Source organism: Lontra canadensis, unplaced genomic scaffold (genome assembly GCF_010015895.1).
Source record: "Lontra canadensis isolate GAN:19392208 unplaced genomic scaffold, GSC_riverotter_1.0 scaffold10, whole genome shotgun sequence".
Lineage (NCBI taxonomy): Eukaryota > Metazoa > Chordata > Mammalia > Carnivora > Mustelidae > Lontra > Lontra canadensis.
The window spans coordinates 29474793-29492872 of NW_022631004.1; positions in this window are offsets into that span (position 1 = coordinate 29474793).

Genomic DNA, 18080 nt, shown 5'->3' on the forward strand with positions numbered 1-18080 from the left:
AAACATATAGTGGACTATTTAGGACGGTGTGAAACACAAAGTGTAATATCTTTCAATATTATTTTAAAGAGAGAAGTCATACAAAAATGACTAGGTGGTTGTAGGAGGTGAGAGTTCAGGCGTAGGGCCTGAGTGATTGAATTGATTGTGGTGTTGTTTATAGGTACAGCATAGAGAAGGAAGTAAAAAACCTCACCAGTGGTGGTGGAGAAAAAGAGAAAAGCTAATTGGGGATGTGTTAAGTTTCCAGAAATCTCATTCTGAATGAGATTTCTAATGAATTATACAGGTCAGTGCCTCACAAGAAGGTATCTAGACTAAACCGAGATCAAAATCGGGGATGAATAAATGAAGACTATCAAATTTGGAACGATATTAGAGTTGTGAAAACCTAGAACACATGTCCTAGATGCAAAAGGAAGAGAAAATCTTTAGGAAAGATTATTGTATAATGCCGAAAACCTAAGAGAAGGCAAGTGATCGAAGTATTAGAAATACTCATCGTATTTGGCCATTAGAAAATCATTGTGATATGCTGGGGAGATAGATGCTTAATAGAGAACAATAACCTTTTGTACATGTGTGAAAATTTTAGGGTTTGAACTGTACGTCTGGACGGTATATTACAAATTAAGTGAACATTACTTGGTTATTTCAAGTCTATTCTAGGTCAATCTCATTATCCCTGCGGTATAAATGCTCACAGCTCTTTTGAACCATATCACTGAAGCAAACATCCTTTAAATTTGAGTGATACTGAGCATCATTTAGTATATCTTAATAATTACTGAAAAGAAAGGGAAAACAATGAGACACCATTTTGTTTTGTGAGAATAGCAATAATTAAGTTGGCAAAAACATAAGGAAACAAGAATTTTCTTTTTTATTTTATTGCTGAAAATATAATCGGTATATTATCTAGAAAAGCAATTTGGTATCATATTCATCTATCATGTATTTATCTATGTCAGTATATATGATAAATATTTTCAATTACATATTAATTAGATACATATACATCATGTATATTATTATATGATATGTGATCTATATTAATCTATATGCATATACACGGATATATACAGTCATATTCATTAAAACATTTTGAAATGCCAAAAACCTAGAAATAATCTAGATGCCCATTCATAAGTTACGGCCTATCCAGTCAAAGGTATTCCTTAACCTTTGAAGAATTCATAGCCTTAAGTGTTGGAATTAAAAATAAAAAAAATCTTTCAAAATAAATTATTAAGTTTTTTAAAAAAGCAATTGCAAAGTAGATTAATTTGTCTACATTTCTTAAAGATTTTTTAAAAAGATTTTATTTATTTATCAGACAGAGATCATAAGTAGGCAGAGAAGCAGGCAAAGAGAGAGAGAGGAGGAAGCGGGCTCCCTGCTGAGCAGAGAGCCCAATGCGGGGCTCGATCCCAGGACTCTGGGATCATGACCTGAGCTGAAGGCAGAGGCTTTAACCCACTGAGCCATCCAGGCGCCCCTAATTTGTATACCTTTTAAGTAGTATATAAATATGTAGTATTGTAAGTACATATGTAAAAGTTTATATAAGTATAAATGTAGTTAAGTATAAATGTAGTTAGTTATATGTATAAAGTATATATGTAGATATACGCATATATGTGAGAGAATTCTACTTTTTAAAAAAAAGATTTTATTTGACAAAGAGAGTACAAGTAGGGGACAGGAGCAGAGGGAGAGGGAAAAGTAGACTCCCTGTTGAACAGGGAGCCTGACATGGGGCTCAATTCCATAGCCCGAGATCATGACTTGATCCAAAGGCAGATGCTTAAACAACTGAGCTACCCAGGCACCCCAAGAGAATTCTTTTAATTTAATAACCTGTCTGTGTAGTTTCAGTCATTTAATAGATTTTTACACTGAGTTTTTTTTCCGTATATACAATAGCTTCTTTTTTTTCTTATAAAAATACAATCTGGTATTCTCATGTTAATTTTTCATGATAGTATGTACATTTCAAATATGAATATCAAACTATCAGCTATTGTTATACCTGCTTTTCTTGTTTTCTTAATTTTTTCCAAACAAGTAATACAATAATTTATTCTTTTTCTTTTTTAAATGTGAATAACACAAATCAGTCAAAAGTTTCTCTTGATTCCCATCCAGTTCCATCCAGAGGGAACTAGTCTTGTCAATTTGATAGGTATCTATACAGATTTGAGGTGCGTGTAAGTATTTAATAAAAATAAGATGATGTTGTACATACCATTCTGTGTTCTATAACTTGCTCTTTTTATTTAATAATAAATCCTAGGGCTCATTTCATATCAATGCATAAAATTTACTTCATTGTTTTGAAACTTTACACAATATTCCATAGTATAATCTACTGTAGTTGATTTAACATCTCCTTTTTATGAACATTTAGGTTGACTCTACATCTTGAATAACAAAAAAAAATGTGAATTAATATAATTACACCTTTTATCTTTTTATCTTAGGAGTAGTTCAAAATTCTTAATTTTTAAAAAGTTTTGTATAATCGTTATTCTGCAAGCAGGCATCAGTTTTGGTCTACAGTACATAAGCAAAGTATTAACCTCAAAATTTATTTTTTTAATGTTCAATTCAAATTCAGTTTCAGGGGCTCCTGGGTGGCTCAGTGGGTTAAGCCTCTGCCTTTGGCTCAGGTCATGATCTCAGGGTCCTGGGAATCCCTCCTCAGCAGGGAGCCTACTCCCCCTCCCCCCCCCCGCCTCTCTGCCTACTTGTGACCTCAATCTCTCTCTGTCAAATAAATAAATAAAATCTTTAAAAAAATAAATTCAATTTCATTAGCATATATTGTATTACTAGTTTCAGTGACTCATCAGTTGTTTACAATACACAATGCCCATTATATCAAGTGCCCTTCTTAATTCCCATCACGAATTTACCTCATTGCACCACCCACCTACCCTCCAGCAACCCTGTTTGTTTCCTATAACTAAGAGTCTCTTATGCTTTGCCTTCTTCTCTGTTTTCCTCTTATTTTATTTTTCCTTCCCTTCCCCTATGTTCATGTTTTGTTTTTTAAATTCCACTCCATATGAGTGAAATCATATGGTATTTTTTTTCTCACTGACTTATTTCTACTTAGCATAATACCCTCTAGTTCCATCCATACCACTGTAAATGGCAAGATTTCATTCTTTTTGATGACTGAGTAATATTCCATTATAGACATATACATATACATTTCTAATTTGCATTTCCCTGATGATTAATGATGTTAGGTATCTTTTTGTGTGTCTTTTGGCCATCTGCATATATTCTTGGAAAAATATCTATTCAGGTCCTCTGCCATTTTTAATTGGATTATCAGTTTTTTTAGTATTGAGTTTTATAAGTTCGTTATATATTTTGGATAGTAACACTTCACGGTTATGTCATTTGCAAATATCTTCTCCCAATCTAATAGGTTGTGTTTTTGCTTTGTTGATGGCTTCCTTTGCTATGCAAAACTTTGTTCTTTTTTAAAATTTTTTTTATTTCGGTGTAATCCCAATAGTTTATTTATGCTTTTGTTTCCTTTTCCTCAAGAGACAAATCCATGAATATGTTGCTCAGGCTGATTTCAGAGAGATGTTTCCTATGTTTTCTTCCAGGATTTTAATGGTTTCAAGTCTCACATTTACATCTTTAATCTATTTTGAGTATATTTTTCTGTATGGTGTAAGAAAGTGATCCAGTTTCATTCTTTTGCATGTAGCTGTCTGGTTTTCCCAGCACTATTTATTGAAGAAACTGTATTTTTCCCATTGTATACTATTTCTTCCCTTGTTGTGTCTGTTTTGTGCCAACATCATACTATTTTGATTATTATAGCTTAGTAAGATATCTCAAAATCTGGGATTATGATGCTGCCATCTTTGTTCTTCTTTTTCACAATTGCTTTAGCTATTTGGATTTTTCTGGTTCCTTACAAATTTTAGTATTATTTGTTCTAGTTCTGTGAAAAATGCTACTGGTATTTTAATAGGGATTGCATTGAATCTGTAGTTTGTTTTCGGTGGTATGGACATTTTAACAACATTAATTCTTCCAATCTATGAGCATGGGATATATTTTCATTTGTGTTATTTTCAATTTCTTTAATCAGTGTCTTACAGTTTTATAATACAGGCCTTTAACCTCTATGTTTAAGTTTATTCCTGGGTGCAATTATAAGTGGAATTGTTTTCATAATTTCTTTTTCTGCTACTTCATGATTAATGTATAGAAATGCAACAGATTTTTGTATCTTAGTTCTGTGTCCTTTAACTTTAGTGAATTCATTTATTACTTCTAATAGAATTTTAGTAGAAGGATCTATATTTAATGGAGTACTAGTATACATATAATATATAACTAGTGGATTTTAAGTATATGGAACTATTTGTACAAAACAATAGTAAAAAGAGCTAAACACGAATACATACCAATTGCAATAGCATAAAACACTTTTGTACGCTGATAAAAACCAGGAGACATTATGCAGTGATACAAATAATTGATACTGCATTTTTTAAGGGTTTTTTTTTTCTTTTAAAGTAGAAATTAACTATCTAAACTCATACACTCAAGCAGACAGTGTAACCTGAGGAAAGGAATGGAATACAGTATTAGGGTTTAGAGACTCTGGAGCCAGACAGATTTAATTTAAGTCCTGATTTTATTAGTTCTATGAGCTTGAAAAAAATTGTTTATTTATTCTTTCTAGGTCTCATTTGCAAACTGAGAAACATAATACTACCTTTTTCATAAATTTGAAAGCAATAAAAGAGATTGATTTGGCAAATAGCAAAAGCTAAATATGTTTCAGCTAGTGTTATTATTATATACTCTGATCAAACATTTACATGTTATATGTTAGATTATTTTCTATAGCTTTTATAAATGGCATGTCTCCCTAACTAGTTCATAGTAAGCAGACATTAAATGTTGTAATTTTTTTGTGTCTTATATACATAGTACCTAGCAAGGCAATTTGCACATAATATTTAATACATACCTATTAGATGAATCAAAACGTGTTGCTCTTTTTCTAAAGATGAGCAGCTCTTCACTAATCTTATACTTCAATACAGAGAGTTTTTTTTCTTTTTCCTAAGGAATACTCATCCCATATGCTGGTTATTGCCCTTTTATTATTTGCTGAAATCCTGTCCTTACTTTACCCCAAAGGAATACAAGACAGCTGGCCCCAGCAGTAGGGAACATGATCAGAACATGAGACTCAGAGTCAGCAGCTCCAGTCTCAGTGTGGACTATCTCTTATTGCACAGTGTGACTTTGGGCTGATTCTCAATTCCTTCTGTCAATGAGCATCCATATGTCAGTGAGAAAGATTTTTATGTGATAGTTCTCAAGGAATTAAAAGAAGGCATCTAGAAATCAACATCTCAGAAAGAAATGAAAAAGTTTATTCTTTTATTACAAATTATTATTGGGGAAGAAAATCAGAGAAGGGAAGTGAAAGAAAAGCTCATGCCAGTGATCTAATTTTCCCCATATACAGTGTATTTCTCTTCATTTGCTGGAAAATTTTGATCAAGGAAAGCATTGTGAAGACAAACCACAGTAGATTAAATAAACAGAGCTGTAAATTTCCATGTAAGAATGCAAAAACCAGTGTGAAATCATCTATGTAAAGTTTTTTGCATCATATGGGAAAGGAACCTAATTAATTCCTGCATATGGGTGTGAGTGTATTTGTGTGTGTGTGTGTGTGTGTGTGTGTGTGTGTGTGTACTTTCTCGTTGTTGTTGTGTTGGTTATCTTGTATTTCTGACCATCAGTTGGAAAGTAAGCTTTATAGGTTGAAAACTGTATTGACTTCCTGAAAACTGATCTTTGGTTTTATTTTGTGTTATTTTCAATGTCACTAAGGTCACTGATGTGTTGTGGAAAGGAAGGGAACAATAGAGGCCCCCCTATACTCAGAGCAATGGCTACTGAGCAAGTGGTACAAATGTTTAAACATGTAAATCCAAGAAAAAGACAATGGTTGGAAGTTCCTTTACCAGGTGCTGACTGTATCATGCCTAGTAGTGTAAAGTGGGAAAACGTTTGAAACTCCAGGTGCTCCTTGTCAAAGCCTTTCTTTTTTTTCCCTCAGATCTAAGTAGTCTTTTCTCATCCTAAATATTCCAAACAAAAGGAAATCAGTTGGATAAATGCTGATGTGTTTTTTTGATGGAATATTATTCAGGCATTAAGACAGAAAAAAATACCTTTTATAATACAGTATTAAGTTGAAATTTTATATAAAATGGCATACACAGTATAAACTCTATTATCTATATTTGTACACATACCCTCAGAGACAATATTGAAAAGGAATACATGTTATTAGTGGTGGCTTCTGCGTTATGGGAAGTTTTGTATTCTATCTGCCAAATTTTTTTTTCTTTGCTTCAGCCTCCATTACACTTTTTAATCAGCAACAAAATTAAGAATGTTAAGATGTTTCTGTTTAAAATGTACAGTTTTGGGGGCACTGGGTGGCTCAGTGGGTTAAGCCTCTGCCTTCAGCTCAGTTCATGGTCCCAGGGTCCTGGGATCGAGACCTGCATAGGGCTCTCTGCTCAGCGAGGAGCCTGCTTCCCCCTCTCTCTTTGCCTGCGTCTCTGCCTACTTGTGATCTCTCTCTCTCTGTCAAATAAATAAATAAAATCTTAAAATAAAATAAAATGTACAGTTTTTATTTTAATAGGTAGAAGTTTTGACTAGTGGTAAAATAGGTATACAATCAGGCAAATGAAAAGTTCTGTATTACAGAGACCTGGAAGGAATTTGGGTCAAAGAAAGTAGTGACAGATGACACAGTTAGCATTTGATAAAAACTCATTGTTTTTACCCTTCAGACTAGTTTATGGTTATTTGACTTGGAATAGACAATAAGAATCAACTAGATATAACTGGACAATTTACAGATGAGGAACCTGCAGCTCAGGGAAATAAAGTGATTTTCCCAAATTTCAGAAGCAATATAGTAGCAGAGCTAAGAAGATAATCTAACTTTCCTAGACATTAGACCATGGTTTGTTTTTGGTTTTGTTTTTGTTTTTTGGTCTTCAACTGCCCAGTTTTTTCTCTGTCACCTGTGTATACATTTCTTTAAGTCTGGGAGATTCCCTCTGATGCAGAGTAATTATAGATGGTCTACTCTATCCCTATTTACGGGTCCTTTGGAAGAGTAAATTAATTCTCATAAAGGTGGGGGATTCTGATTCTCTGAAATGAGAATCTGAGACCCAGACTCTGACCTGGTGTTTGTCTGAAGCTTCTACTTTGGTTGCAAAGATGACATGGAAACAAGCTAGACTTAGAATATCTGGGATTCTCAGGAAAAAATCAAGGGATTTATTCTGATCTGGATCATCTCTGTTGTGCCACTAGTTGTCATGGCAACATGCTGGTACAATCTCAATGTTTCAATCTGACCATCACTAGGGAAGCCCTCATGTATTCATTAGAGAAGTACAGTTAGCCCTTAAATGACATTTTCTATCAACAAGTGAATATTGAATGAATACTGATAATAAACTCAACATGGTGCTAGGGATTGGAAAGCCTTGGAAGAACTAGAGTACATGTTTCTGCTCCTAAGTGGTAAGCAGAGTGGACTACATTGGACTGAGCTTTGTGCTTTCAGGCAGACAGTTTCTTTGGGCCTGTGTCACATCTTTAAAGTAAAGGTGACATATGTGTAAAGTGTTATTTCTAAGAAGCTAAAGGTTAAATTGTGGTGACAAGTTTAACACACTTGACAAAAATCAACAGGCAAAACAGCATGAAATGACATGTTGATTGTCTAACTGGTAAGGGGAAATTCAGCTAAGATTTACTTAGGTTAGGGTAGTATCCATGGAAATGCAGATCTTTTCAGTTAGAATCTGGAAAGAATTTGGATTAGAGGGACATTAATTGGGTGTCTGATGTGAGTTGAGCAGGCATGTAAATTATCATAGTAAACAAGAAGTAATAGCTCTGAAGCAGTTCATGGTGGATGATCCATTTAGAAGAGGGATTTATTTTAAGGAACTTAGTATTTGTAAATTCCACTCCAAAATAGAATTCAGTTGGAGCACAGTCAATGTTTTACTGTTTTTCTGATAAGTAAGTTCGTAGAATCTAATATTATATGTTGTCTATGTGCCATGCACTCTTACAGGTACTCATTGTTAATCTACTCATTGTAGTAGATTAATCTCCTCCACACAAACTCTAGAAGTTAGCAAACTGAGACACAAAGAAGTCAGATAGTTTACCCAAAGTTTCATAGCTAGGGAAGAGAGGAACCAGGACCCAAACCTTGCTAATTCAGGTGTATCTTTTCTGTTTCTTGGTGCTTATAAAAATATGTTTATAGAAAACATGGCCCTTGTTTTTAAGAGACAATACCAGTGGCCTATAATAGCCTACTGAAGTCATGGATATTTCTATACACTCTCTGATCCAATGCAGTGATGCATGAGATGGTAGATTTTCCATCCCTGGCCCATGAATTAAGTTTGTAAGGAACCATGACTGCGCCTGAGATCCCAAGGGCCAGTGGTGGATTTCAAAACTCTCAATTCTGCTTGTGGAATTCTGCTCACACAGTCAAAGTGGGTGTGAGTGGGAGCTGAAATCCATATGGAAGGGGAATTTCCTTATTCCCATTCCTAACCAGTGAGGGTTTGGAAAGTGCAAGTCTCTTTCAAGGCAACTAATACTTCACCAGTTTTATGCAATGCTCAAAGATGAAAGAAAGTTCATCTTCATTGTCATCATCATTACCAACAACAATAACAACAACAACAACAACTACTAGTTATCAAGTACTTCTACTGGGCAAGATGCCAGGTGCTATGTGGAATGCAAAGATGGGGAAGATAAAACCCTGCCTTTAAGCGGTGTGCAGTCTAGAAGCAGATAATGGCAATTCAAAAAAAAATGCCACAAGTGTAATAAAGTATCGTATTTCTGCTTCTGGCTTTTGGCCAGTCTTGTTCTCCTGCATAGCTCCAAGGTGGGCACTAAAGAAAGGAGATGGAAGCACTGACTGGTAAATGTAGTTGGGACTGCATTTCCTAAGCACAGTGGGCTTGACTCACACTAGGCAGAAATGATGCACCCTGATAATCAGGGAAAGACAGCAGGCAGAAAATTGATAGCAAGGGAGAATTTCTGAAATGACATACTGAGAGGCAATAAGAAACTAGAAAGGAGGGAGGGACTTTATCAGGTTAGATTAAAAACAGGTAGAAAGTACAAGATTGGCAGGCATGTGGATATGAGTCTTAGGTCTATACTGAGGAAACAAAGGAAATGACTGAGATAGCAGGTGAGAATCAACAGTTAGAAAATCCTCCTAATTCTACAAAGATACCTATTACTGTCATGGAAAAGCTGCAGGCTCTTCTTGGTAGCCTTGGCTAAAGGAAATCCAGACTGAATTTGAAGGGACCTGGCTCTAGGGATAAAGAAGCTGGTTATCATATGGCCAAATTTTCTATCTTCTTTGGTTTTAGACATTCCTGAGTCTGCTATCTCTTATAGGCAGGGCTATATCCTAAAGAACACTGGGGATCAAGAGGTGTTGGTTGGAAATGGGGGAATGCTGAATTTCCCTAATCTCCAGTCTACTTAATCATTTTATCCAGTTTGTGTCCAGGGTCTCTACAATACAATTATTCTATGAAGTTCCAGCTTATTTTGAGTTTGGTTTTAAACTACCTCATTTCCCTTGGTCTGAAATGAACTCTTCCCTCAGTTTACTGGGCATAGCACTTCCATGCCTTTTGGACACAAACCCATTCCTGCAGGGTCTACAATACCATATAAATCGTTGCCATAAAGTAACATCTTCCTGGCGTTCTTTTCAGAAGCTTGTGACAGAAACCAAACCCCTCTAGTCTGAGGCTGGAATGCTGACATACACAATTGATATAAGAGGAAGTCTGAAACGATTGCTCAATATTTCAACAGCAAGAAAACCAGGAAGCAATGAGAAACAAAAGCACCCTCTAGGTCTGAGCTATCAGACCATCTGCTCTGGCAGGCTATGTCAGTCACAGGCAAAAGAGTAATTAGGTTATGCATGTTATTTGGTCTGGAGAAAAATCTATCTGTCTGATGATGCTGTGTGCCAGCCACTTTAACTGGAATGATAACAAAACCACTATCAAAGGTCCTCAAACTTCCATTTCAGTCCCAAATTGCTCTCAATAAGCTGCTGTCTAGAAATCACTAGTCTATATCAAGGACTCAGAGTTCGTTAGTCCAAAAGCATATAGAATGAGCTACTTTTTTTTTTTACTGGTGACTCTTTATTTTTACATTTTCCACTGTAATTTAGATAATAAATGAAGAATCACCCATAATTTGCCATTTAGCATAACCACTAATATAATTTATGTATATTTATCCTATTTATATGGAGTTTTCATAGGCATATAATTATAATATACTTGAAATGTCAAACATTTTTTAGTTGTGGTCAAATATACACAAAATTTATTATCTTAAAAATGTTTAGGTCTCCAGTTCAGTAGTATTAAGTATATTCCCATTGTTGTGCAACCTGTCTCCAGTTTTTTGTCTTGCAAAATTGTAACTCTATTAGTTTAGTCTATTAGTTAAACAACAATTCCTCACTTCCTCCTCTCCCTCCAGGCCCTGGAAACCACCATTATACTTTCTGTTTCTATGAATTTCACTACTCCAGATACCTCCTATAAGTGGAATCATACACATTTGTATTTTTGTGACCAGCTTATTTTACTTAGCATAACGTCTTCAAGATTCATCTTCAAGATTAACATGTGTCAGGATTGCCTTTTTTTTTTTTTTTTAAGATTCGTTTATTTATTTGGAGGGAGAGGGGCAGAGGGAGAGGGACAAAAAGTTTCAGGCAGACTCTGCCCTGCAAAGTCTTAAACAGAATTGTCATGGAGGGCAGAGCCTGACTCAGGGCTCAATCTCCCCAGTGACTGGAGATCTTGACCCGAGATGAAACCAAGACTCAGTCACTCAACCAACTGCACCACCCAGGTGCCCCAGAATTGCCTTCCTTTTAAAGAATTCACGGTATGGATATACCCCACCACATTTTGTTTATCCATTCATACATCAATGAATATTTGGAGCTATCTCTACCTTTTGGCAATTGCGTATAATTCTACCATGAATATACATAAACTGTCATGTCCTACCTTTCACTTCACATTATAATAACTATGTATATGCAAAGATAATTTTTTTCAGGTTCATATGTAGTCTTTTTTAAAAAAGATTTTATTTATTTGATTTATGATTTATTATTTTATTTATTTATTTATTTGACAAGGAGAGAGAGGGAATACAAGCAGAGGGAGTAGGAGAGGGATAGGGAGAAACAGTGAGCAGGGAGCCCAATTCAGGGCTTGATCCCAGGACCATGGGATCATGACCTGAGCTGAAAGCAGATGCTTAATGACTGAGCCACACAAGCACCCCAGATATATGGTCTTCATAATAATCTTTTCTTCTCTGTTTTAACAACAGATAGTTCTTAATTCCATGTACTTACACATTTCTTAAAAGTTGGATATTTGATGTTTGATATTTTCAATTTTTCTTTAATTACTATGATAAAAATATTGTATTTATCATGTTCCTCACATATTTTAGATTATTTTCTTAGAATAGATTCCTAAGAAGTCAACTTACTAGGTCAAAAGGTATGAACATTTTATGACTTGAAAGACAAAACATAGAAAGCCAAATTGCTTTCTAGAAGAATTGTGTCTGTTTGCATAGCTACTAATAGTGAATTAGTAGAACATGAATTTGCATTTCATTATATACATATCTGCTTCATTTTTTTTACATTAGGAAATTAAATCAGAGATGAAAAAACGGATAAGTGAATTTGGTAAAGTTAGGATACAAAGTCAATGTACAGAAATCCATTGCATTTCTATATGCTAATAATGAAGCAGCAGAAAGAGAAATTAAAAAATCAATTCCACTTACAATTGCACCAAAAATAATAAAAATAAAATAAAATAAAATAAAATAAAATAAAAAATAAATTAAAAAATAATAAAATAAAATAAAATAAAAATAATAATATGTCTAGGAATAAACTAATATGTCTAGGAATAAACTTATGAAAATGTGAAAGATCTGTATTTTGAAAAATATTAAACACTGATGAAAGAAATTGAAAATTTCTGTATTGGAAAAATAAATATTGTTGAAATGTCTATACTACACAAAGCAATCTACACATTTAATGCAATCCCTATCGAAACACCCACAGCATTTTTCATAGTACTAGAACAAACAATCCTAAAATTTGTATGAAACTACAAAAGACCCTGAATAACCAAGGTAACATTGAAACAGAAAAGCAAAACTGGAAGAATCACAATTCCAGACTTCAAGTTATATCACAAAGCTGTAGTAATCAAAACAATATGGTACTGGCACAAAAGTAGACACATAGAACATAGAACAGGAAGCCCAGGAATAAGCCCAAAATTATATGGTCAATTATTCTCTGACAAAGAATACAAGATTATGCAATGGGAAAAAGACAGTCTCTTCAATACATGATGGTGGGGAAAATGGACAACTACATGCAAAAAGAAAGAAACTGGACCACTTTCTTATACCATACACAAAAATAAACTCAAAATAAGCTAAGGACATAAATGTGAGACCTGAAACCATAAAAATCTTAGAAGAGAGCCCAGACAGTATATTCTCTGACATTGGTCATAGCAATATCCTTCTAGATATGTCTCTTGAGGTAAGGGAAACAAAAGCAAAAATACAATACTGGGATTACATCAAAATAAAAAACTTCCACACAGTAAAAGAAAATAGCCTGGTGGTGGGTATTAAGGAGGGCATGTATTGCATGGAGCACTGGGTGTTATACATAAGCAATGAATCTTGGAACACTACATCAAAAGCTAATGATGTACTATATGGTGATGAACATAACACGATTTTAAAAAGAGGAAAATAATCAACAAGACTAAAAGACAACATACTGAATGAGGGAAGATATTTATAAATGACATATCCAATAGAGGGCTAGTATTCAAAATATAGAAAGAACTTATACAAAAACTAAATAATTCAATTAAAAAATGGACAGAAGACATGAACAGACATTTTTTCAAAGAAGGCATCAGGATGGCCAATAGACATATTAAAAGCTGCTCAGCATCACTGATTATCAGGGAAATGCAAATCAAAACCACAAGGATATCATCTTACATTTGTCAGAATGGCTAAAATCAAAAACTTAAGGAACAACAAATGGTGGTGTGGATGTAGAGAAAAATGAACCCTTGTGCACTGTTGGTGGGAATGCAACCTGATGCAGCCTCTGTGGCAAATGGTATGGAGTTTCCTCCAAAAGTTAAAAATGAACAACCCTACTGTTCAGTAATTGCACTACTGGGCATTTACCCAAAGAATATGAAAATACTAATTCAAAAGGATATATACATCCATTATTGCAACATTATTTACAGTAGCCAAAGCATGGAAGAAGCCCAAGTGTCCACTGACAGATGAATAAAGACAATGTGATATATATATATATATATATATATATGTGTATATATATATATATGAATTCATATGAATGTGATATATATATATATGAATTGAACACTATTCAGCCATGAAAAATAAAATCTTACCATTTGCAACAATATGGATGGATCTAAAGAGTACAGTGCTAAGAGAAATAAGCCAGTCAGAGAAATATAAATGCCATATGATTTTACTCATATGTGGAATTTAAGAAGTAAAACAAATGAACAAAGGGAAACAAAGGGGAAGAAAAGAAAGACAGACTCTTAACTATGGAAAACAAACTGATGGCTGCAAAAGGGTAGAAGGGTAAGGAAATGGGTGAAATAGATGAAGGAGATTAGAGTATACTTATCTTGATGAACTCTGATATAATGTAATATATGCAACTGCTGAATCACTATATTTTTAATTATTTTTATTATGTTATATTAGTCACCATATAGTACATCATTAGTTTTTGATGTGGTGTTCCAAGATTCATTATTTATGTATAATACCCAGTGCTCCATGCAATATGTGCCTCCTTAATACCCATTACTGGGTCAACCCATCCACTCAACCCTCCCTTCTAAAACCTTCAGTTTGTTTCTTGCAGTCCACAGTCTCTCCTGGTTCATCTCCCATTCCTTCTGCCCCCTGCCCCGTTTATTTTTCCCTTCCTTCTCCTAATGTTCTCCGTGCTATTCCTTATGTTCCACAAGTAAGTAGTGAAACCATATGATAATTGACTTTCTCTGCTTGACTTATTTCACTCAGCATAATCTCCTCCAGTCTCATCCATGTTGATGCAAAAATTTGGTATGCATCATTTCTGATGGCTGAGTAATATTCCATTGTATATATGGACCACATCTTCTTTATCCATTTTTCTGTTGAAGAGCATCTCTACTCTTTCTTCAGTTTGGCTATTGTGGACATTGTTGTTATGAACATTGGGGTGCATGTGGCCCTTCTTTTCACTACATCTGTATCTTTGGGGTAAATACCCTGTAGTCTAATTGCTGGGTACCTCTATTTTTAATTTTTTTGAGGAACCTCCGCAGTGTTTTCCAAAGTGGCTATACCGACTTGCATTCCCACCAACAGTGTAAGAGAGTTCCACTTTCTCCACATCCTCTCCAACATTTGTTGTTTCTTGCCTCGTTAACTTATGCCATACTAACTGGTGTAAGGTGGTATCTCAATGTAGTTTTGTGAATCGCTATATTGTATACCTGAAACTAATATAATGCTATATCTTATCTATACTGGAATTAAAATTTTAAAAATTAAATGGGAAGATAAAAACTCATTCCTATTTAATAGACAACACTCTGATTATTAACAGTGATGAACCTTTTTTTAAAGATTTTATTTATTTTATTTTGACAGATAGAGAGTACAAGTAGGCAGAGCAGCAGGCAGAGGGAGATGCAGACTCCCCACTGAGCAGGGAGCCCGATGCAGGGCTCAGTTCTAGGATCATGACCAGAGCCAAAGGTATCCGCTTAACCAACTGAGCCACCCAGGCCCCCCAAGGATGAACATTTGTAAGAACACCCCAGGCTTGGCTAACCTGTAAGTACTAACATGGTCACAGTCAACCTATGTAAGTATAATTATATATGTGTATTAAAAACGTACCTTACATAGTGGGTACTCAATAAATGATAGCTATTATTACTGTTGCCATTGCTTCTATTAATACATAAAGTATGATTATTTTTAACCTGTACCTTCTCTTTCAAGCCCTCAGCTCCCATAAACCATGACTTTCCAGTTATGTGGGTCATCCCCAGTTTGGTGGTATCTCAGAAGAGTTTTTTCTTCACTGTGGAGGTGCTACACCCAAGTCCTCTGCTGCTGGTGTTCTCTCTTAGTCACAGCTTTGCTTTGCTGGTAGCTTTCCTAAGCCCTCAGTGTTCCAAAACTGCACTTAGGGTGGGTAGCAGAGTGGCAGAAGTGTCACCTGGGCTTCATATATGGCACCACCTTATGCTTAGAGTCTTATAAATGCCTTTATTAATATTGCTCCTCCATCTTTTAGTCACAACCCACTCTCTTCATAAAGGCTCAGGCCACAGAGTATACAAGGGGATAGTATGTCATGCTCCCCACAGTAGGAAGAACAATGGCCCCAGAGATGTCCACCTTCAAATCCCAGAACCTGTGAATATGTTACTTTCAATGGTAAAGAACCTTTGTTAATGTGATTAAGTTCAGAATTTTCAGATGGAGGAGATTATTTCAGATTATGTGGATTGGTTCAATGCAATTATACATGAATTCTTATAAGTAAAGGGAGTATATAGGAAACTAAGAATTAGGGAGACAGAGAGAGAGAAAGAGTGTGTGTGTGTGTGTGTGTGTGTGTGTGTGTGTTAAACGAGTTAGTGCTTTGCTGCTGCCTTGAAGGTGGAATGGAGCTGCAAACCAAGAAACACAGGCCACTTCTAGAAGCTAAAAATGGACAAGAAAACAGATTTTTTCCTGGAACCTCCAGAAGAATTGCAGTTCCGTAAACACTTTGATTTTTAGTTCAATACAACCTATTTTGGAGTTCTGACCTCCAGATCTCTAAAATAATAAATCTGTGTTGTTTTAAGCCACTAAATTTGTGGTAATTTGTTAAAGCAGCAACAGGAAACTCATATGCTCCCTTAATGTCCTTGCCCCTTGCCCTTATTTCTCTTTTCAGGTTTCCTTTAAAACTCTTTCCTTCTTTTTTGACCCCAAATTGAAAATCCCCAAGTTACTTAAAACAGGAGGGAACATGAATTGAAAACATCTGTTGCTGCTTTTGTTCTTTTGTGAATTGTTTATGTTCTTTGCCCCACTGATGACTCCTAAATTCAGAAAAATATAAATCTGTAGTTGTACTCCAAGACACCACAATGAGCCACACTCTCTTCTGTAGCCATTAATTCAATCATCCATACAAGAAATAGTTGTTGGAAGCCACTGTATGTCAGGCAATCTGCTAGCATTGAGATGGCAGTACTATCTATGCTTTAGAGGAAATAGAGGTTGGATTTTTATGATTTGAGAACAATATGCATAAATTTTTGTTTGTTTCAGTCTGGTGGATGTTCTAAGATTTGTTTCTTTCTGGAAAACAATTGGGGTACATGGAGTCTCTTTCACTAAGTAACAAGGGACAGGAACTGTACTCTGGCTTCATCCAATCTTCCAATTTATATTCAGACCTAGGCAAGAGTTAATGAATTCAATGATAGATAAGCACAGATGAAAAACAGCACAGCCCAGTCCATCTTTGCTTAGGATAATTTCCCCCTCTCTTTATCCTCTCCAGTTCTGCTTTCCTGTCTCTGACGCAGGGAACTAAGGCTCTGAATGAAACCTGTTGGAAGTTCCAATTAAATCTTTGTGGACAAAGGGCACACATGACATCCTCAGATAACAGGTGGCAATAAATCCATCAGAACATCCACTCAGAGAACAGAGTCCTTTCTGAACTGCTAACAGCTGCCAATACCTCACTGAGTACCTCACATGAGATGGGCTCTAAGGTAAGGTGTTTCTTTCCCTGGACATTTAATCTTTTCTTATAATTTGTCTCTTAACAGAGAATTTTGACTCTAAGGTACAGTTTACTACTGATTGGCAAATTCTTGGTTTGGTTTGGTTTGGTTGTGTTTTTTTGATCTGTCTTTACAGTACTTATTCCATTCAGGTTTCTATTGCCTTTTTTTTTTTTAAGTCTCTTAATTTTTTCCTTATGTATCCCAGGTAAATTTGTATTTAGAAACACTATCTTTACATAGAGAAATGAAAAATCTTAAATGATTGCATGTATTTTCTGGTTAAAACTTATCTGGGTCTTTGGTTCCATGGGGACCTCTTGGTCACTTAGAACTATAGAATGGATGATCTTCTCCCAGCTCTGGTCTTAGAATAGAACAGAGTAGCTCAGTGCTTGGGATGCGCCCAACATTTAAGACTCACTATTGAACTCCAGTGATAATCACTTAAAATTATTTGCTTCTTGTAAAGTATGTTAATTATGAAAGTCAATTAAAAAATATTTAGGAACTACAGAAAAGGAAAAAGAAACTAAAATTAAATTAATAATTATAATAGCTGACACTTGAGTATGTATTTTTCTAATTTTAAAAAATATCACACATAATTTTTTTATATAATTGAAGTCAAGCTGCAAATATAGTTTACTATCCTTTTTAACTTAACAATATATTGGGTATTTCTAAGTCATTGAAATTATTAAAAAATGATTTTTAAGAGCTGTTTATATTCCACCATTAAAATGTTTGATTTTTTCACTAATATAAGTAATTCAACAATTAGTAATTTTAAACATAAATCTTTGGCCACACTTCTGATTTTTTCCTTAAGATATGTTCTGAAAAGTAGAGTTACTTAAAAGTAGAATTACTGAATCAAAGGTTACATTAATTTTAGAGCCTGATGCATTTCATGATAGTAATATATATTAAAATGTGTATGATTGATTTTGCTGATAGCACAACTGA